The sequence below is a fragment of the Cebus imitator genome, unplaced genomic scaffold (genome assembly GCF_001604975.1).
Source record: "Cebus imitator isolate Cc_AM_T3 unplaced genomic scaffold, Cebus_imitator-1.0 Scaffold27, whole genome shotgun sequence".
Taxonomy (NCBI): Eukaryota; Metazoa; Chordata; class Mammalia; order Primates; family Cebidae; genus Cebus; species Cebus imitator.
This window is the reverse complement of record NW_016107342.1, coordinates 1,584,913-1,605,993: the sequence shown is the minus strand read 5'-3', so window position 1 is coordinate 1,605,993 and position 21,081 is coordinate 1,584,913. Positions and strand designations below refer to the sequence as shown.

The 21,081-nt window shown below is 38.0% G+C and overlaps 1 protein-coding gene across 1 annotated transcript in view; it reads left to right on the top strand.

Moving 5' to 3' along the window:
- Positions 1–8,216: 8,216 nt before the first annotated feature.
- The window catches only part of GALNT13 (polypeptide N-acetylgalactosaminyltransferase 13), a 596,785-nt gene continuing 583,920 nt past the window's right edge, over positions 8,217–21,081 (top strand). Inside the window, exon 1 of the mRNA XM_017523193.2 lies at positions 8,217–8,613. The gene's annotated coding sequence lies outside the window, so the exon portion shown is untranslated. The remainder of the gene's footprint in view (positions 8,614–21,081) is intronic.

Genomic DNA, 21,081 nt, shown 5'->3' with positions numbered 1-21,081 from the left:
AAAATTGCCTCTTCACATCAATTTGGCAACATACGTGAATTTAAAGTGAAACAGACATTTTCCTTTTTATCCAAATCCTAATCAGATATTTAGATAGGATGCAGGACCAAAATTTGCAACACTCCTCTTAATACCTTCTACTTCATCTTCTCTGTTAAAATTGAATTATGTATTTGTCTACTTAAAATTTTATTGTCTGGTACACAGAAGTTTTGTTTAGTACATTGTGATATGTATAAATAATTACTTTGAATTAGATAGGTAATTCAAAGTGAGGCTTACAATGAAAATCCAATATGATTCTGGGAATCCTTTTAAATATTTAAATTTAAAAAGTGGCTTTCATACTTTTTTTTGTTCCCCATATCTGACTCACTCTAACTCTATAAGTCATCAATGCACAAATGTAAAATTATTGTCTTAGGAATTTAGAGTGAGGCAGATATAAGCTATCTGTTGGATAAAAGATATGGTTGTTACAGTTAGTATGGCTGAAATTTTGATTAAAGCCTCAAACAAATAGTGAAAACACACTGGAAAATCCTTCATATAAGAAGGAGATATTTTAAGTGTAGCTTTAAAGTCCAAATGAAAACCAATAAAATGTACTATCTATGGAGTTATTTTTGATAAGTATTCATGTTCAAAATTTAAATAGCAAAGTATTAGATTCTTAAACATGGAAACAATTTTGCCATTCTAATGAATTATTCATAAGCTTTAATAAGCAAGTGAAAAATGCTTGACAGAACTATGTAATTTAATATATATATATTTAATGAAATAATAACCATGTACTACATGCCAGAGATTATACTCAGTCCTGGAAAGCAATGATACAGTCTCTGCCTTCCAAGGGTTCACATTCAAAAAGATGTATGACCATATGGTATACGTAAGTGAAAAAATCTTGAGATTGTGTGTGTGCAGTTGCGTCTTATATTGAAGATCCCTGATGGCGCTTAACATTTTACTTCATATTTGTCTTTTTATTTGCTGAAATACACAGAAATTACAAAGCAGCAAAACCACATTCCTGTAACTGAATGCCAATACTTTTCCACATTGTCCTGATTTCTGCCTCCTTACTTATCTCTGTTTATGAATTCTGAGCAGTAGTATAATAAGTCTTTTCCATATTGTCCTACTTTCTATGTGGTTACTTTCTCTGTCAATGAATCCTAAATAGCATAGTCAGGGTGGCATTACCACAACTTTGGTTGGCAGTCAATTGTTGCTCTCCGTGGTACTGAAATATCAGTGTGGGCTGAAAATTAGTTGTTTTTCCTTATTCTTTGACAGGAGTGATTACTGCCCAATCAAGAATTCACAACATGGAGAGAAAGGGTCCGTTGGGGGAAAGGAAAGATCAAAAACAGAAAGTCTTAAAGGAAAGATTTAACTGTTCATGAATAAATGGTTGGATTCATTTATCCATTTAACAGTTTACTGTACAAAAGGCACTGTGCTTTGAATAAAGTTACAACAACCACCTCCCCATATAAACAAATAAACCTATTTTTTTTTACTGTCATGTATCCTACTGTATAGTGGAGAAAATAGATACAAACCACCACCATGGAAAAATGTAAATTTGGCACTGTGTTTGGTGCAAATGACAAATGATATAAGGCTTTATGGATCATAAGATAAAGTAGAGCAGATTTGAGTGTATTAGCATGAAGCTTAGTTAAAAACGAATTATACTTTCTTCACATTATGAAATTATTATAAAACCTACAGTAACAATAAGATATATTGAATCATAAGACTTCCAAATAAAACTTTAAAACTTATAATGAGATCTTGCTTTCATAAACTCAACATTTTAACAAAAGATTTTATGCTTGAAGTAGCTATAATATTTACTGATTGTGACATTTTAAATGATGGTATAATAATTTATCATCATAAATGATGAGAAAATTTGTCTGCACAAGTATAGGTGAGAAAGATTTTAAACATTTGCTTTTATGACCAAATATTTACATCAGTTAAAATCTTATTTAAAATATATCATCGCTACTTTTCTTTCATTAATTGATTCATGTTTTTGTGGCTACACATGGATTTTATCAAATCTATTCAACATAATGGCAAAGCTTGAATATGAAGAATGTCCATGCATTATAAGAACAGTCAATCTGCAGCTGAAATGGCTACCACTGAAATAACAAGTCAACTATATATAAAGTAGGATTACTCAATCTTTATGTTGCTAAATCTTTGGGGCATTAGCTGGAGCTATACCCTCTAGAATTTCCTGCCCAACCTCCTTGTTTTCCCAGCCACAATGGGCTATACTTTGAACTGCACATGATGGCCATTCTCTGAGAAGTCCTTATCAAGTTTCTTATGACTAAAGGCTATCTAACTCTGGGATCTAGCAACTTGAGGCCACACAGCTTGGCTACTTCTGATGAGTATAGTGGTCAATATATTATGGTGTATCTATAAACTATTTGTAGTACATGAACTGAAAAGCTCAACTCTTAGCCTGTTCCAATTTTCTTCTAGAATTTATTATCACCTGATATAAGTACATGCCTACTTGTTTATTTGGTTAGGGCAGGAGTCCCCAACCTTTTTGGCACCAGGGATGGTTTTGTTGAAAACAATTTTCCACAGATTTGGAGAGGGGATGGTTTCAGGATGATTCAAGTATATTACATTTATTGTGCACTTTATTGCTATTATTTTTACATTGAAATATATAATGAAATAATTATCTAACTCATCATAATGTAGAATCAATGGGATCCCTCAGCTTGTTTTCCTGCAACTAGACGATCCCATCTGGGGGTGATGGGAGATAGTGACAGATCATCAGGCATTAGATTCTCATAAGAGGCACAACCTAGATCCCTCATATGTGCAGTTCACAATAGGGTTCACACTCCTATGAGAATCTAATGTCAAGGCTGATCTGACAGGAGGTGGAGCTCAGGCAGTAATGTGAGCAACGAGTAGGGGCTGTAAATACAGATGAGGCTTCACTGGTTCATCCTCCCCTTACCTTCTGCTGTGTGGCCTGGTTGCTAACAGGCCAAAGACTGGTATTGTAGTCAAGGGGTTGTGGAACTTTGGGTTAGGGCATACCTCAGCAAAATGTAGTATTCATGAAGGCAGGAGCCATATATTTTTTAAAATTATTTTTATTTTATTATTTATTTATTTCTTTTTTTATTGCATTTTAGGTTTTGGGATACATGTGAAGAATATGCAAGATTGTTGCATAGGTACACACATGGCAGTGTGATTTGCTGTGTTCCTCCCCATCACCTACATCTGGCATTTCTCCCCATGCTATCTCTCCCCAACTCCCCACCCCCTGCTGTCCCTCCCCTATTTCACCCCAACAGACCCCAGTGTGTGATGCTCCCCTCCCTGTGTCCATGTGTTCTCATTGTTCAACACACACCTATGAGTGAGAACATCCAGTGTTTGATTTTCTGTTCTTGTGTCAGTTTGCTGAGAATGATGGTTTCCAGGTTCATCCATTTCCCTACAAAGGACACAAACTCATCGTGTTTTATGGCTGCATAGTATTCCATGGTGTATATGTGTCACATTTCCCCTGTCCAGTCTATCATCGATGGGCATTTGGGTTGGTTCCAGATCTTTGCTATTGTAAACTGTGCTGCAATGAACATTTGTGTGCATGTGTCCTTACAATAGAGCAATTTATAATCCTTTGGATATATACCCAGTAATGGGATTGCTGGGTCAAATGGAATTTCTATTTCTAGGTCCTTGAGGAATCGCCACACTGTCTTCCACAATGGTTGAACTAATTTACACTCCCACCAACAGTGTAAAAGTGTTCCTATTTCTCCACATCCTCTCCAGCATCTGTTGTCTCCAGATTTTTTAATGATTGCCATTCTAACTGGCGTGAGATGGTATCTCATTGTAGTTTTGATTTGCATTTCTTTAATGACCAGTGATGATGAGCATTTTTTCATATGTTTGTTGGCCTCATGTATGTCTTCTTTTGTAAAGTGTCTGTTCATATCCTTTGCCCACTTTTGAATGGGCTTGTTTTTTTCTTGTAAATCTGTTTTAGTTCTTTATAGATTCTGGATATCAGCCCTTTGCCAGATAGATAAACTGCAAAAATTTTTTCCCAATCTGTTGGTTGTCGATTCACTCTAATGATTGTTTCTTTTGCTGTGCAGAAGCTGTGGAGTTTGATTAGGTCCCATTTGTCTATTTTGGCTTTTGCTGTCAATGGTTTTGGTATTTTGGTCATGAAGTCCTTTCCTATGCCTATGTCCTGAATGGTTTTGCCTAGATTTTCTTCTAGGGTTTTTATGGTGTTAGGTCTTGTGTTTAGGTTTTTAATCCATCTGGAGTTAATTTTTGTGTAAGGTGTCTTTTTTTTCTCACTACTAGGCAGTGCTAGGCATTGTCTTCTGCTCACTGTTAGGCACTGGCAATATAGCAGTGACCCTTGGCCTTAGCTCACTGCTGTATTTCTAGTTCCTAGTAAATAACTGCCATGCTGTAAGTGCTCAGTGTATATCCATGGGATTAATGACTGAACCCTAAGTTTTGTGCAGGCTATCTTTACTTTCCTCTTTGACTTCTGCACCTACCACAGTGCTTAGCTCATTGTTAAGTACAAAGGAGGTAAGCAGAGCCCCAGAGTAAAGGTTCTTATAGAGCATGTTACAGAGTTTCGACAATTTCTTAAAATCAATGGGAAGCCACTGAAATGTTAAAATTAAACAGAAATGTTATTAGATTTCATTTTAGAAAAAGAAAAGTTATTGCTTTTGGTTTCCCTTAATAATGGCATCTCCATCATTCTACTAATCTAGTCTTAATCACTTAAAGTTATATGTTTTCCTTTTTTCTTCATTCCTAATAATTTGCCGAAACCTGGTAATTTAATTTCAGCAAGATATAACTATCTCATTTTCTTTATTTCCCTTTTGAATGAGGGCCTTGGTTAATCACAGAATGGACAACTGCAGCTGCTAAACTCACATCCCTATCTTTAGTATATTCTATAGCTAAGTCCTTATACATTTGGCCATATAATGAACAATAGACATTACTGGCCTGGTAGCCATTATATTGGCCTTATAGCCAATAATTGTACAATACCGGTCATACCATTTATCTAAATACTTGCAATAGCTCCACTTTGATTAAAAATAATGCCTAACTTTCTATTTGAAAAAATATAACTTTTTAATAACTTCCAACACTCATTCAGATGAATTATTAGTTATTGTGACATAAGTGATGATAACTACCCAATTTTTCTAAAAAGTATTGAAACTTCAAAAATATTGCAAAATTACTACAAAGAATTAACATAAACCCTTTACTGAAACTTACGAATAGTATTATAAAAGGTTGCCACATTTGCTTCATCATTCTCTCTATAGATATTTCTGGACCATCTACAAATAACTTACAACTGCTATGTTCTTTTTACTTCAAAGTAATGCATTATGTATTTTTAAAGATCAAGGGGTTTCTTATACATGATCACAGTACAATTATCAAAATTAGGACATTTAATATTGATACAAAACTAGTTTTTATTATAAAGTCTTCTAGTTTAAATATTATAGTTTTTATTAATATTTTGAATCAGATTGTCTCAATAATATCCTTTATATTAATAGATATTTTTCCCAGTTTGCCGTCCAGTTCTGGATCACTCGCCGCATTTAGTAGTCATGGTTTTTAAATCCCCATTAGTCTGGAACAGTTTCTCAGCTTTTCTTGAACTTTCATCACCGTGACATTTTTGAAAAGTATGGACAAGATATTTTGTAGAATTTTCCTTAATTTGGGCCTGTCTTTGCTTTCTCACGATTCCATTCAATTATACTTTTTTGTTGTTGTCTGGAATCCTAAATAAATAGTTATGTACTTCTCAGTGCATCATATCATGAGGCTCATGATATCACTTGGTTACTGATTGGAGACATTAACCTTGGTCACTTGGTTAAGGTGATATTTACCAGTTTTATCCACTACATGTAATTTATTATTCCCTTGTAATTAAGGATGTATAGTATATTATAAAAATGGCCTTAAGTTATTTTCATTTATGTATGCATTCTCCTAAAGGTGGTGTTATAGTTTCTCCCATCAAGACATGGAGCATATTATCTATGTTTGGGCTATGTAACTTCCATGGCTAATGAGACATTGGTAAATGTACGTCCACAGAATCTCAAAGAGTGCTCCACATTGGATCTTGCACTCCCTTGTTGCTTTCTGGAGCCCTGCAACTACCACTAGTGCTAACCTATTGAAGGATGATGGGCTAGATTAAACAAAAGACAGAACATTGCAGGTGAGTCCCACACCCTCAAGACAAGTAAGTATGCCAGTCACCAGACGAGTGAGGCTATCATCCTAGACCTCTAGACCAAATTGAGCTAGCCAGGGCAGAAACACCCCTGACAACCCACAGAGCTTTAAGAAATTATTGATGTTTATCGTTGGGGACCAATAAGTTTCGGACTGGTGTATTATTCAGCAAAAGCCAATACTTTCTAGCATGATACTCTGAGACTATGTAAATAACCAGTTACCCAAATAGCTTTGATCAAGTTTATGATTCTTGCCTAAGTTAAGTATTACCACAAAGATCGCAAAATGGTATTGTGCCTTTTAAAGAGATTAAAAATGTGAAAATGGGGGCTGATTTGTCTTCAAAATACATAAGGCTAGTTAGTAGTTGTATCAGCATCAGAACCCTGATCTTTTACCTGGTCCAGAGTTTCTCTCAGTATGCCACGCAGAGGTAAATGACCTGATGGTAGGACTGGAATTCACTAGAGGGAGGAATACAGAGACATTTTAGAGTCTTATGAGTGGAACCCTGTGTACTCACACATTCCCAGAAGCATCTCTGGTAAATGCTCCATAATTGATGGTGTGACAGGATGGACAATGTAGGAGGAGACATTAATATAGTTATTAACATACAAATTTAAATGATAATTGACTCATGAAAAGATGTAAAGATAATATGTCTGGAAATTGCCTTTCATGTGTATAATCAAGAATGCCATTGACATACTAGGTTATAATTAATAGTACATATGTTTGTGAAACGTGGCTCTTATTTTTATGTAGCTGTTACATCCTTCCCGAATTCTGCCAAAAACATGCTACAAGACATGTGAAGTCACACTGTGAGAAGAAAGGACCCGTTAACCCTTCTTACAAACAAGAAAACTAACATCCGAGGGGTCAAAACTAGCCAACAGCCACAGTGAATAAATAGCCAAGCAGGTACTTTGAACTCGGTAATCCCAATTCCCTAGAAGAGTTCCTCTCCCATGGCAGTAGGGGATAGGTCCCAAGTCTTTCAGATGCTAATAATGCCTCCATCTTAAGTCTCTACCTTGTGCCAGGCACTGTTATAAAATCTTTACACATATTTAAACTCAGCACCATGGGGTACTGGCACTACACATTAACTTAGACATGCAAACATCCAGGCACTTCGGAGTGAGTGTGTGTTTAATATCACATCTTCCTGCCTGAGAAAGGTATTCAAAACCCCACTTTTTTCTTTACCTCTTCATAAAAATTTGAGAGCACAAGGAAGCGCTCTGTGTGCCCAGTACTCTTACAGTGCGTTCGGTGGCAGCAGCCACCGCCAACTAGAACACTAGGATCCTGCCAAGGTGTAGGGACTGTAACCAACAAGAGGCCAAATTGTCGTTTCTGCGGAGGGCGCCGAAGCCTCAAGTACCCCACAGCATGTCTCCGCTGGAGAGCCGACGGCAAGGGTGAGGTTGCCGGCGTTTACCCCGAGGGCAGTCTCTGATCCTCCAGCTCCCCTCTAAAAGGCTCCGCGGCGTATTGGGCGAACGGTGCACGCAAGCTGGCTCTGGCGTTACGGGAACCCAAGGCAGCTAGGGGTCGCGAGGCGCTCTCCGGGGAGAGAGCTGACCCCACGGTGGCTCTCGGGGACCGTGCCTGCCAAGTATCGCGGGACTTGTGCACATCGCAGGAGCGCCAGCTCCAGGAGCAGCTGGAGCGCGCTCGGTGCGCACAGCCCCAGCCCGGGGAGGAGCGGGAGCAGGGAGGGAGGAGGGCCGGAGGTGCTGGTTACGTAAATGATACTAGCCCAGTGAGAGGCCTCCAGGCTGGGGCTACGAGAGGGGGAGGGACCACGCGAGGAGGAGGGGCCGGGAGGCGGCGGGCTGGGGTGGGAGGGGGGCGGGGGCCGGGGCGAAGTGACCAGGCGGCGGCGCCGCCTCCGCCGAAGTGACAACGTGCTAGCAGCCCTCGCTCGCTCTCCGCGCCTTCTCGGCCTCGGCGTCCGCTCTGGCCGTGCTCGAGGAGCCCTTCAGCCAGCCACTGCGCTATGAGGGCGCCTCTCTGGGGCTGGCTGAGGCCGGAGCCGGCTCCCTCTGCTCGCTGGGAAGTGTGAAGAGACACGCGCGGGCGGGAGCCTGGGCTGCGCGCGGCGCTCGCGGGCCGACGCGGGTTCCAGGTGAGCGCGGGCTGGGCGAGCCTCGCACTCGGCGCGGCCGGCCGGCCGGCGTCTGCTGGGCTTGATTGGAGGCTGAATCCCGTGCATGGACTGCTGTTCCCTCTTCGCGGGATTGTTGGCCACGATAGCAGGTCTCCGTCTCTTTCTCGCTTCCCCTCTTTTCCTCGTGATTGGGACGAGCTCCCTCTGGGCTGCTGGAGTGACTGGGCTGGGTGTCGCAAAGTCCGGCGGCGAGTGCCAGGGCGCGGAGCCGAGCGCCCCAGGCCGGTCCCAGGGCAAAGGCAGGAGCGCGGGCGGACGCGGCGAGGCGGCCTCCCGGGAGCTCCGAGCGCGCTCGCCCGCGGCTGCAGGTGCTGCGGGAGGACCGCGTGGCGCGGAACTTTCTGCCGCCGCCCACCTCTCCTCTGCTTTTCCGGCTACCCTGCTGAGTTTGGGTGGGGGGTGGGCTCTGGCCCCTCAGTGTTCTGGTGGCGCTCCGCGGCGGGGGTGGCTCGGCCTGCGAGCCCAGGCAACTTTCTCGCAACAGCTCCAGCCTCAGCTGCGGTGCGGGCGTTTCTACTCGACCTGACACCAGACGCTCCCTGGGTCTTGGGTGTCTTCCTCCTCGACGGTTGCCCTCTTATTTGCCTGGCTCTTTCAGAGTCCTCCTGCCTCTGATTCTCTCCATGTATGTCTCTGCCTCTGTTTCTCTCTGATTCTTGGTCCCCTCAGCCCCCACTCCCCGGTCATGTATCTGCTTTTTTCGCTTATTCTGTTTCCCCTTGTTTGTCTTGGGATGTCTGTGTCCCCGTTAATCTGTCTTTTCGCTTGTCTTTCCGTCTTGCAGCATTTGTTTTCTCTGTGTGTCTGGTTCTCGCAGCTTACGTGTCTCCCTCTGTCATCTCCTTGCCTGGTCTTCCCCAACACCAGCCCCCTGATCCCTTAGTGCCTTGGTTAGGGGAGCAAGCCCTGGCCCATCTAACGGGCATCTCCACGTGCATAGACTTCCCTGCTTGGGGCCAGCGGGGACGGAGACAGCCTGCCCTTGTCCGGGCTGTCGTGGACCTGAATGAGGGGTACAAGGGGTAGAGCGGAGGGCGCCACGGCGGGCTCCCCTCGCCCGGTCCGAGGGCGCTGCGCTGCCGCGAGCCTGAGCGCACCGAGGCTGCTACTCTGGACAGCGAAAGCTGCGCAAGCCCCTCCCGCAGACCCGATTCTCTGACTACGCTTACTTGAATTTCCAGGTGGAGAGTCTGCTTCCCCAACCTTTCTAGTCAGCTGCAGGAGAACGGAGAGTGGGGCAGGCAAACATAGATGCTTTGGGGTTCAGGGAAACTAACCTCAAAAGGGTGGGAGGTTTCTTCAGGCAAAGGTGTTGCTAGCAGAGGAGAGGAGCTTTGGGGACTGAGGTATTTAAAATGCCATGCATTCAATGCTTAGGAAAGCGGTTTCCTTGGAGAGATCATGGTCAGCCTTCCCTGAAACCGCCTAACAACCTGTGTTTTATTTGCAAGGCTAAAGCCACTTGGCTGCCAAAGCCCCCTTGAAATTTCTGGTTTCCTTGCGTGTTTTCAGCTTTATGTGAAAGCTGCCTTTCCTCAGAGTCAGCCTCTCTCTCTCTCTTTCTCTCTCTCTCTCTCTTTCTGTCTCTCTCTCTCTCTGTCTGTCTCTGTCTGTCTTTCTGTCATGCCCTCTAGTGTTAAAAAAGCCTGCTGGTTTGAGAATATTGAAAAGTAAGATCAATCTATTGGCTATTTACTTTTGAACCTCTCATCTCCCAGGATCATTCTCCTTGTATTACCTGCATCCTTTCCTTTTCCTCAATGAATGACTTTTGCATTGCATTACTAATCTTTCTTCTCCTGCCCCCTCAACCCCTGCAATCTCTACGTTATTTATTTATTTATTTATTTATTTATTTATTTATTTTGGCTCCTGCAGACTAAGAACCTTCATATTGAAACCCTGTTCGCTTGATTTAGGAATTGGTTAGATGTGCAGAATTTTCATAGCCTTATGCAGTGTATTTCTCTACACTGTTTGCCACAAACCAGGATTTCACATCTCTCCTTCAGCTCCTATCCACCCTCAATTCCATAGAGAATTTTCCTGGCTGCTCCTGCTTGTTTAAATAAATGCTTTTATTTCACCATTTCTGTCATGCTCATCCCATTCCAGGGCTTAAGCTACTTGCTTAAGTAGGGGCACTATGTCTCAGATCCGCTTTGGAGAGGAAGAATAGAAAGCTTTTCCAAAGGAATTATAGGGTGCTGTTAATTCTAGTTCAGAAAGTTCCAAATGGGAATGTGGGAATGGAGGCTGTCTTAGATATGTAGTCTCTAGTAGTGTGGGGAAACTAGTAAGTGCTTAATAAAAACTTGTTGGTTGATTGATTAGCATGCAGCTGATCATAGACTTCCAAGTTACCGGCTATGCTAAGGAGCCTACACTTGAATTATACCTCCTCACTCCTTTTTGGGAGGTTTCATTTAGTTTTTTATGAATGGTAATTGAGAGCTAGTAGAAGGGTATTGAAACAGGAGTCTTCTGTTTCTTTGTAGCTGATGTAATTGCTTGAATTTGCCCCTTTTTGAATGTCACAACTTGGCTGGTGTTCTTTAAAACAGTCACTGCAGAATTGAAGAAATGAGTTTAGAGGCCCTGAAGTTTGGCATCTCTCAACCTCCCTACCTGAAAGTAAAATGGGACATAGCATCATTTTTGGGTGAATACTTTCATGTGGTTTCTAACGAGTGAAAAGTTCTCTCTCTTATATAAAGTACAGCTATATCAGCTTAAAATAGTTGGGGGCTACATATTGATCTATAATCTGGATCACTAATTTATGGATTCCCCATACTGCTTCAAATATATATGAGATGTGTGATACTGCATGAATATGAGAATTTCCTAAAATACCTGGAAACACTGTGTCTTAACTCAATGTACTACTTTTTTTTGATGATATGCTAGTCACCTCTTAAAATAGTTGGTGATTTACCATGAGTATTTTTCAGGAGCATGTTCAAAGCAATTTTTCTTTAAAAATATTTATAAATCACTTAATATATTACCAAACTTTTATATTTAAAAATAGCAAAAACATAGTGAAGGTGAAAAATCAGATATTGTTTGAGATGCCTACTAGTTTTTTCTTACAAATTTAACTTATGCATTTAACTTTTTAACTTACTAGACAGTCATTTCAGTTTAAGCCATTATGTCATAGTGAAGTATGTTTTTATCATGTCAACTTGATTTCTAGAAATAGTAGTTGTAACAGGAACATTTTCATGTGATAAAGCTTGTACACCTTATAAAAACTTTGAGATTTTAGAAAAGGAGTGAGATAACAAGTAACAAATGGGCATTTTTACTCTTTTTGAATGGGTAGATGAAGAGAATCTTGGTGTTTCTGAATAAGAACAGTTGAAAAAATGCCTGAATAGAATTAAGTCTCACTATGTAAAATAAATTCTAAACTACATGTCTCTGTTAGGTGTTCATTGTGCTTTATAAAAATTGACAGTTCAAATAGTTGTGACCTTTAAGTAATTTGCCTTATTAGACATAATATTCTCAAGGGACACCTCTTGAAGGAAACAACACATTCTTGACAGTGACTTTTAGTACATCACCTTCTTGTATTTGTGTCCCTACTAGTGGGAACATGTAGACATCTTAAATCTAATGGGATCTAACAGGATCAGTGCTTTGAAGTCTGAATGACCATATGCCTAATTATCAAAGGATTTTAACTGGGCTTTGGTTCTAAATCCTTCCGTATGCTCTTGTCATCAAAATAAACACATGTGAAACATCAACTCAAGACCTACGTGTGTGTGTGTGTGTGTGTGTGTGTGTGTGTATATACACACACACACTCATTTATTCTGACAACCTATTTAATGACATTTCTGACAGCAACCCCCCCACACTCCATATACACATACACACACACACACACACACACACACACACACACACACACACACACAGAGAGAGAGAGAGGCTAAGCATATGTTTGAAAACATCACATTTAAAGATCTGACACTGTGTTCTTTGATAAACCATTTATTATTTTATCAGATTAGTCTATTTACAAGTTCTATCTTAAGGCACATTGTTGAAGGACTTCTGCCATTCAAATATATGCATGTGTGTTTTTGAAAAGTCTGTTTTTCATTGTGAAATTGGGCTTTTCAAGGAAATTTATGAAAACGAATACATTTGTTAATTGAGTAATAGTCATCCCTTTGGGGCATTATAAATAATTGTCTCTGGTCTTTTGGAGGAGAAATATAAACCAAACAGACTTTAATTCCTTGATATTTGTTTCTTCTTGATTTGAGATTTAGACCTGTGTCTGCTTTTTCGGTGTAGCAGGTCTATTATAATACATTTAATTGGTCTTAGCTTGATTACCAAGAAATGGTTACAGGTGGCTAGAGACATCTGTGTGATTCTGATTACTGTATGCTCTCATGTCCCTAAATTCATTTTTAGCTATGAGTTTTTCAAGATTTTTTTTGTAGTATGTCTTCAGACTTACACATTTAAATGAAATTCTTAATTTTTAAAAGTTATCACTACAGAGATTGATGAGATCTAAAATTTAAATTGTAAGTTAAACTTAAGAGACATGCTTTTCTTTAAGGGCTCAGCTTGATTTGATGTCCACATAATTAGAGTCCTTGTGAACTATGAGGCTCTCTCTTAATGTCTACCCTATCTTAATTACCTACCCTTCAGAACTGAACTCAAACAAGATCCAAAATATCAGTTATTAAACATTGTTCTATGTTAATGGTTAATCCTTTCAAGACAGTTTGAGAGGGATGTAGGGAGAGGAATGATGATTATTATCATAGATAGGAACATATTTGTTATAGACTGTGAGAACATTAAACACAATGTCCATAATAAATACTTAAATTTCTTTCATGTTTTTTAAAAATGTGCTCTTTGTTAAGGTAGATGGGTGCTGTCCAAGATATATCCTTAAGGTTTTAACGTGAAGAGGAATTAATTGAGACTCTGTTTCATACATTCCACTACATTGAATTGTCACTTAAATCTTATTTAAGCTCTTATACAACATTATAGGGAGAGTGTGATTAATATGCTTGTTGACACTTTGATGAACATAATGCATATGGTGAGTAGCCACAGGAAGAAGTAAACAGAAAGAATTTAAAAGCATAGCACAATCAAAAATCATCCAAATAACACCTTAAAGATAGCAGTAAATGTCAACTTAGTCTCTTATATTAATTGCCTTGATATTACATGCAAAGCATCTCTTTTTTGTTAATAAAGTGAATTTTGACATATGAGGAGGATTATGTAGCTTAGAAAGATAATAACTGACTTAATTTCCTCTTGAGATTATTATGATATAATTAGTTTCAGATAGAGAGGGTAAGATTTATATGACTCTCAAGACTCCAGTGAAATACAACCATTAGTTTAAAGAAAGAAAAACGGAACGAAATATATGTGAAGGTATGTCCATTACAACTTATTTATGAAGAAGTTAAGATGGTGAATTGGGTTATAAATTGTTAATGTGACTAAAATGTATTGAATGTTTACTTTGTACTGGTACTGTGGTAAATAAAAATTAGGCAGGTCTTAACATGTTTTATCCTTATAAGAACAATATGAGTAATAGTAATGTTAATATTCTCATTGTATAAATGAGGCCTTACCTTCTCAGAATCACACAGCTAATATGTGTGAGGGTCAAGGATGACACCAGTTCATTCTTCCATGAACCCAATAATAGTTCTCAATTTGACATTTTCATTGACTAATAATTAAAAGACAAAATGGTAAACTTTATTTGACTATTTTCTTTTGTACAGCAAGAATGATTTAAAACGTCTTATCACAATTTTATAAGTGGACATTCTAACACCAAATAACATGGAAGAACTGAATCTCAAAATAAATAATAGTTATTTAAAGAGAATAAATTTAGCTCCCTGTACATTTTCCACATTGTACTTATTTTCCTAATTTCACCCAAGACTGATGAAAATTTAATCACAAAAATTTCCTGTAGATTGTATTTGGATGCCCATCTTACTCTGAACCACTATGATATACTGCCTACTCTATGCAGCCACACAGTTCTGTCTGGCATGGTCATCATATTCATGGCTTGATGACACAGTGCTTATAGCTTATTCCATTCTCTTCCTAGTTGCAAATATGGATAATAAAATTTGGACCTAGGAAAGGTGCCAGCACTTGCTTTAGCCTTGGTTTACTGTGTCACTGTTTGTTGAAATGATTGGAAGATAAGGGATGACTTGTTCCTTCTTGGTAGTTAACCATCATTTATTGACGCAAAGATGGTGCCAGTCTTTGTCCAGGGATTGGGAATGAATATGGGGCAATGACAGAAAGAGCTTATGAGAACTAATTGTCCATCCTTTTCCCCCCAAAACATGTCCCAAGCTATAGGGATCAGTTTGCTCCATTTTTACTTATTTGCTTTGGCAAAAGCAAAGCAGTTTTGCTTAGTGCTTTGTAAAACTGGCTGTTGGTTTTACATCCCAAGTTTCTTTAGATAGTGTCTATTTTGGCCATCAAAGAGGAAAAGAATGCTGATGGAATGTGTGAAATATGGGCAAATTGACCTAAGACATTAATCTTATTTCTACCAAGGCATTTTATAAATCTAAATTACCTTATTTATTTATTTTAATTATAGGTGTTCAGGTCCCACTGATACAGATTGTCATTTGTCTGGGATGGATCCAAAGAATCTGTCTTTATACACATTTTCCTATATGATTTTGAGGTACAGTGACATTTCAAGCAACTGATCTGCATGTAGTATATCATTTTACAGATTTATTTAACAAAACACAGCAATTACTATGCTCCAAAGACTGTTCTAAGTGCCTTGCAGATACTGATTCATTTAATCATAAAGACCTTCAAAAGGCAATTTTATTAGTATCCTTATTTTAGAGACAAGGAAAGTAAGGCATAGAAAGGTTAAGTAAGTTGGCCAGTATAAGAAGATCAGTGGAAGAGCAAGGATGATGCTAATTTTGATGAAGTAGTTTAGAGTACCTACGTGTGAGTGTGTGTGTGTGTGTTGAGACAGAATCTCCCTCTGTCAGATATGCTGGAGTGCAGTGGCACAATTACAGCTCACTGCAGCCTTGAGCCCCTTGGCACAGCCTTGAACCAATCCCGTGGTGCAGCCTCTCAGTAACTAGGACTGCAGCCATGTGCTGCCATGTCTGGCTAATTTTTTAATTTTTTTTTTTTTTGGTAGAAATAGGGACTCACTATGTTGCCCAGGTTGTTCTTGAATTCCTGGCCTCAAGTAATCCTCCTGCCCCAGCCTTCCAATGTGCTGGGATTACTGGGATGAGCCACTAGCCTGGCCATGTTAAGTCAAAAAACTTGAATTAGCAGAATTGAAAATAGAACCCAGATTTCTTTTTCCTATTTGAGTAAGTTTTGCCTTTGAAAATGAAGGAAGAAAAGCTGCTATTTCTAGAGTTGGAAATGAAAAAAAAAGTTTATATTTTAGAAGTCATAGCACCAGATTAAGAAATAAATATAATTATGAAGGGGACAATAAACATGGAAGAATCAGAGTAGTTTCCCTCAGCTAGTGCCATCATTGACTTGGCCTCTACTTAGATATAGACCAAAGCAATAATAATAATCACTAATACATAGTATAACAGTCAGGAATATTTTTTAAAAATTTGGAAAAGAAATAGCTGTTTGTTTCAATCCATAACAAAATAACCATATATATACTTCAATACATAAGATTTCTTCCCCCTCCTTCCCTCCCTCTTCTCCTTCTTCCCTCCCCCTTCTTCCTTCCCCTCCTCCACTACTCCATCCCTTCCCTTTTTTCCTCCCCATCCTCCCTCCTTCCCCAGTAAGAAACAATTTATTTTCCTGTAATGCTCCTCATCTTTAAATTACATCAGGAAATACTCATATTTATGGAAGGATTGGGAAATTCTACCTAAATTTATGGATTTTTTATCAATAATTTTTGTAAGCTTTGTATAAGATGGAATATTTGTAATAATTTATAATCACTTGTGAAAACCGATGTATTAATCTTTAAAAGGTACATTTTCTTCTTTTCTGTTATTTAATATTTTTGTTTAATGCACTAAGATAATCTTTTAATGTGGCTTTCCTTTAGTGTTTTTAAAATAAATTTTATTTTAGACTGATGTTTGCTTAGATTATGTAAACTATTTGAATTCCATACTCCCAGTAATGAGTCATCCCACTTGTGTGGTTTAAAAAAGAGTTTAAAATCGGCATTTAGAAACTATGTGATTTCCAATTCTGCAAATGAATTAAGGGTTTATGGGGTTACTGACTCTTCTACTTTCAAAACTCAATACCATCTTTTCTCTTTTTCTTATAGCAAATTTCACCAGGATTCCTGACGCTTACTTTTTTTTGATTCTCTTGATCATTCAGTCTGAAATAGGATTATATATCACTTGTCCTGAAATATTAGAAAGAGTCTGACACTGAATATGGTGCAGATTTATTCATATATTATAGATTAAACATACCTTTTAATATTTTTCTTACTGTGTTTATTTTTCAGTATTCTTTTTCTTTGTCCCATATCTTTTTCTTTCTTTTTTCCTTTCTTCTTCATGCTGCTTTTCACTTTAAATTGTCTTTCTTTTATGACTTAATAAATCTCCATGTAGTCAGACTAAACTATCTGTTGGTGCCCTTGATTCTGTTGGAAAAAAAAAAAAGAAAAACGGAAATAAAAAAGGGCTGTTCATTTCATCATTTAGTTTCTGAATAGGTAAGAGACACTATAGCTCTTGCATGTAGGTCATTTAACAGGAGGATGGGGATGCTAAATTTGCATCTCATTACCTTTGTCTACTTTTAGAATTGTGTGCTTGGGCCCTGTGGTCATTTGGCAGGTGGCAGGCCATGGCTCCAAAGGAATGCTGTGTTATTTGAGGGGATGCCAATTTCAGTTGCCACACGGTTGTCACATTACTTGGTCATACTTTTTAAAAAGAAAACAACCAATATACATTTCATTATTAACTCTAGATTACTGACTTCACGTCAAAAATCATGTGATATTGATAGACTGTGATAAATAATTTTAACAATTTATGTTTTGTGGCACCTACTGCCAGACTTATGGATAGTATTTCCCCTATTTTGGTAACCTAGAGCAGACATTTTGTCAGAGATTTTTAAAAGAGTTTTATTATGCACTAAAGTTGAGATGAATTGTAGGAAATTGGATGGTACAGCTGAATTAACACATTGAATTGCTAGTTATGAGACACTTCATTTGCTATTGCAGGCAACAATAGGCCCATTTTGCTTCTACAATGCACAAATTCTTATTATCTGTATAAAATTCTAATTCAAGTGGGATAACATGTATACATCATTTCCATTCCTTTTGTAAGGAAAACTAACTTCCACAAATGTAAAATATTTGCAGCTATCTCATTTTTGAACTTCAATTAATCTTTTTCTTTTTTGTGCAAATGTTATTCAGTTTTCTCATTCCCCACAAACAGAACAGCATTTAAAGCATTTTGAACATGAAATCAGTAGTATCAGTTTGCCCTGTGTACCTTAAAGTATGTGCAGATGGGCAATTCACATTTATCTCAACAGAGATTCTGATTTGAATCATTCTGAACAACATTATTACTGTCACGATTATGGTGATAGTCAACAGTGTAATAATTTTGTTGGTTCTTGGGTTTTCATTTTAGACTTTTTAAAATATAGCTTCTTAGTTTTCAATAGGTGAGAATCCATTTTAAGAGGAAGGAGTAAGAACTAATCTTTACATAAACGACCTCCTGAAAACTCATTAATTCAAATATTAAACTGAGGGATTAAAAGTTATGAAATGGTTACAAATTGTAGAGAGTAAATCAAGGCAAAGGAAACTGCCTAGAATGTAGCATGGGAGAAATTGGGGTGGTGGCTTGATGTTGAGGAAAGTCACTCTGCCCATGTCAAGCCTCCAAAGATTTGAGCTTCGATAATGTTGAAAAAAGTAGAGAACAGAAATGAGTCTGGGGCTAAAACAAAATAATTTATCAAACATGTACAGATGGAATAGAAATCTTCTATTTTTTATGTAACTCACAACTCTATTTTTTATGTAAACATCTCTATAGTTAAGTTTTTCTCGCTCATTTACCTAACTGTCCACTCTTAACATGTACTAACTGCTAAGGGACAGCAAGGGCAACTAAGAATGAGTCTTAGAAAAGTAATGCCCCTTTTATTTTGGTACTTAGAGTCTTTAAGCCTAATGGTCAACTTTTTGCTTGCCCTGAAGCAAAGTCTTCTTGTCAGCAAGACTCACTCAAGTTCATAGATACTTGCATTTTCTATTCCTTTATATTCTTTACTTTGTTTTTCCTTTTTTTTCCTGCCTTGAGCCAGGGTCTCTTGGCCTGTTTGGTATACAGTGGCATGATCATAGCTCACTACATGTAACCTCAAACTCCTGGGTTCAAGCAATCCTCCTGCCTCAGCCTCCCAAGTAGGTAGGATTACAGAAATGGCCCACCACACCCAGTTTTTATATTTTTTAGAGATGAGAGATCTTGCTATGCTGCCCAGACTGGTATTCCTCCATTCTTAAATATATAAAACAGCAATCAAGGATCACAGCCATTTAAGAAATAATGTAAGAACAAAAATTTTAAAAAGTCTGCAACATGAAAAAGAAGACGACCAAGGTAAAGAAACCGTTAACAACAAAATGTCTTTGCAAGAAACACACAATTAGAGGACCGTAAAAGACACACACACACACACACACACACACACACACACACACACACACACATATTTATGTACATATAAAATTCCTGAAAAGATCCAGGAAAATATTGCATTCATAAAACAAGTGGATGATATGGAAAGGAGCACTCAATGAGCATGAAAATCCTTGGAAATTGAAGATTTTCAAATAAATACTTTAAGGAAAAATGTGTAATAGTAAATGGAGAAAAATATCTCAACAATTCTAACAAAAATGAAACAAAATGGAAAATATGAATCACAGTGAATCTCTATGATGTGTGACTTCCCACTAATTGGAAGTCTAGTAAGAAAACAAAACAAAAAAATACATTTAGAATAACCATTAATGAATTAAGAGAATAATTAATGAATTAAGAAACCCAGTCAAAATATTCACTGTCAGGGTAGAATTAAGACTTTTTAAGACATGTAAAGACAAAGGTTATGTTCCTTAAATAAAACCTTTCTTGAAAAGTTACTTGAGGTTGAACCTCAGCAAACTATGATTAAGAAAAAGAGAAAGACATGACATGATAGCTGTGAAGTAGTCCAAGAATGTGAACAAATTGTGTTATTCCAGCCTGGTGTAGGATTAGTATAAGGAAATGGAAGTCTTTGGTTGGTGGGAGGATTTAGAACAAAAAGGGGAATTTATAGAACATTTAATGTTTAAGGAGTATTTAAAAAGACAAACTACAAAGAAAAAAATTCAGAAAAAAAAAGAATATGCAAAAAAGGAAAATAACCATAGAACTTTAGTTTGCTCCAAAATGAATATTTTTATATTCATTAAATATTCATGGTATTTACTGATTTTCAACTTTTGATAGATTTTCAGTCAATCTTAAAATGTGGAAGATAGAACAAAATGCAAATATTATCAACACTGACAATGTAATGATAAACACACGTGGTGGGGTTGCGAATTGGGCATGGGGACTGGAGAGAGCTGAAGGAAAGGTTAGGGATTGGAACAGTAGCACATCACAAAATAGGAGTCAAGAGATCGTGTCTATGGTTAATATAAGAAATAGCACTAATAGCCCTTAAAGTTATGAAGACAACTGACAAGAGGAATAATGACTACATTAGGAGGAAAGATACAGAGAAGTTCTGAATATGATGTGAAGTCACTTAGATAATGGCTAAACTAATTTGAGTGTATTTGGTCAACATATGCTTTAATTTTTTTGAAAAAAATGTGATTATGCTTCAGTGAGTGTGTACTTTCCAGATTTCCACAGATTCCAACTACTCTGTGGAGCCATCATGATCCGTAAAAATACTGGGATTTAAAGGTTCTGTAGTAGAGCTAATAAACAATTAAAGACGAGTTCCTCTGGAGAGAGGAACTGGTTGGGGTTGAGAGGGGTCACTATATAAGATCTGTAAATTCTTGGCACTTATGCCACTGAACATGATAGCAATAATTCCCTATTATACTACATTATGGAGTTAAGAGGGGATACTTGGATTTTAGTCCTGATAAAGCCATTAATAAATTCTGTAACATGTCATTTAAATTCCCTTAATGTCAGTTTCCTCACCTTTAAAATAAAGCAACTGATGCTGATCATGGTGGCTCACACATGTAATGCCAGCACTCTGGCAGGCTGAGGCAGGTGGATCACCTGAGGTTAGGAGTTCAAGACTACCCTGGCCATCATAGTGAAACCCTGTCTCCACTAAAAATATATATATATATATTTTTTTTCCCATTTATTTATTTTATTGCATTTTAGGTTTTGGGGTACATGTGAAGAACATGCAAAATTGTTGCATAGGAACACACG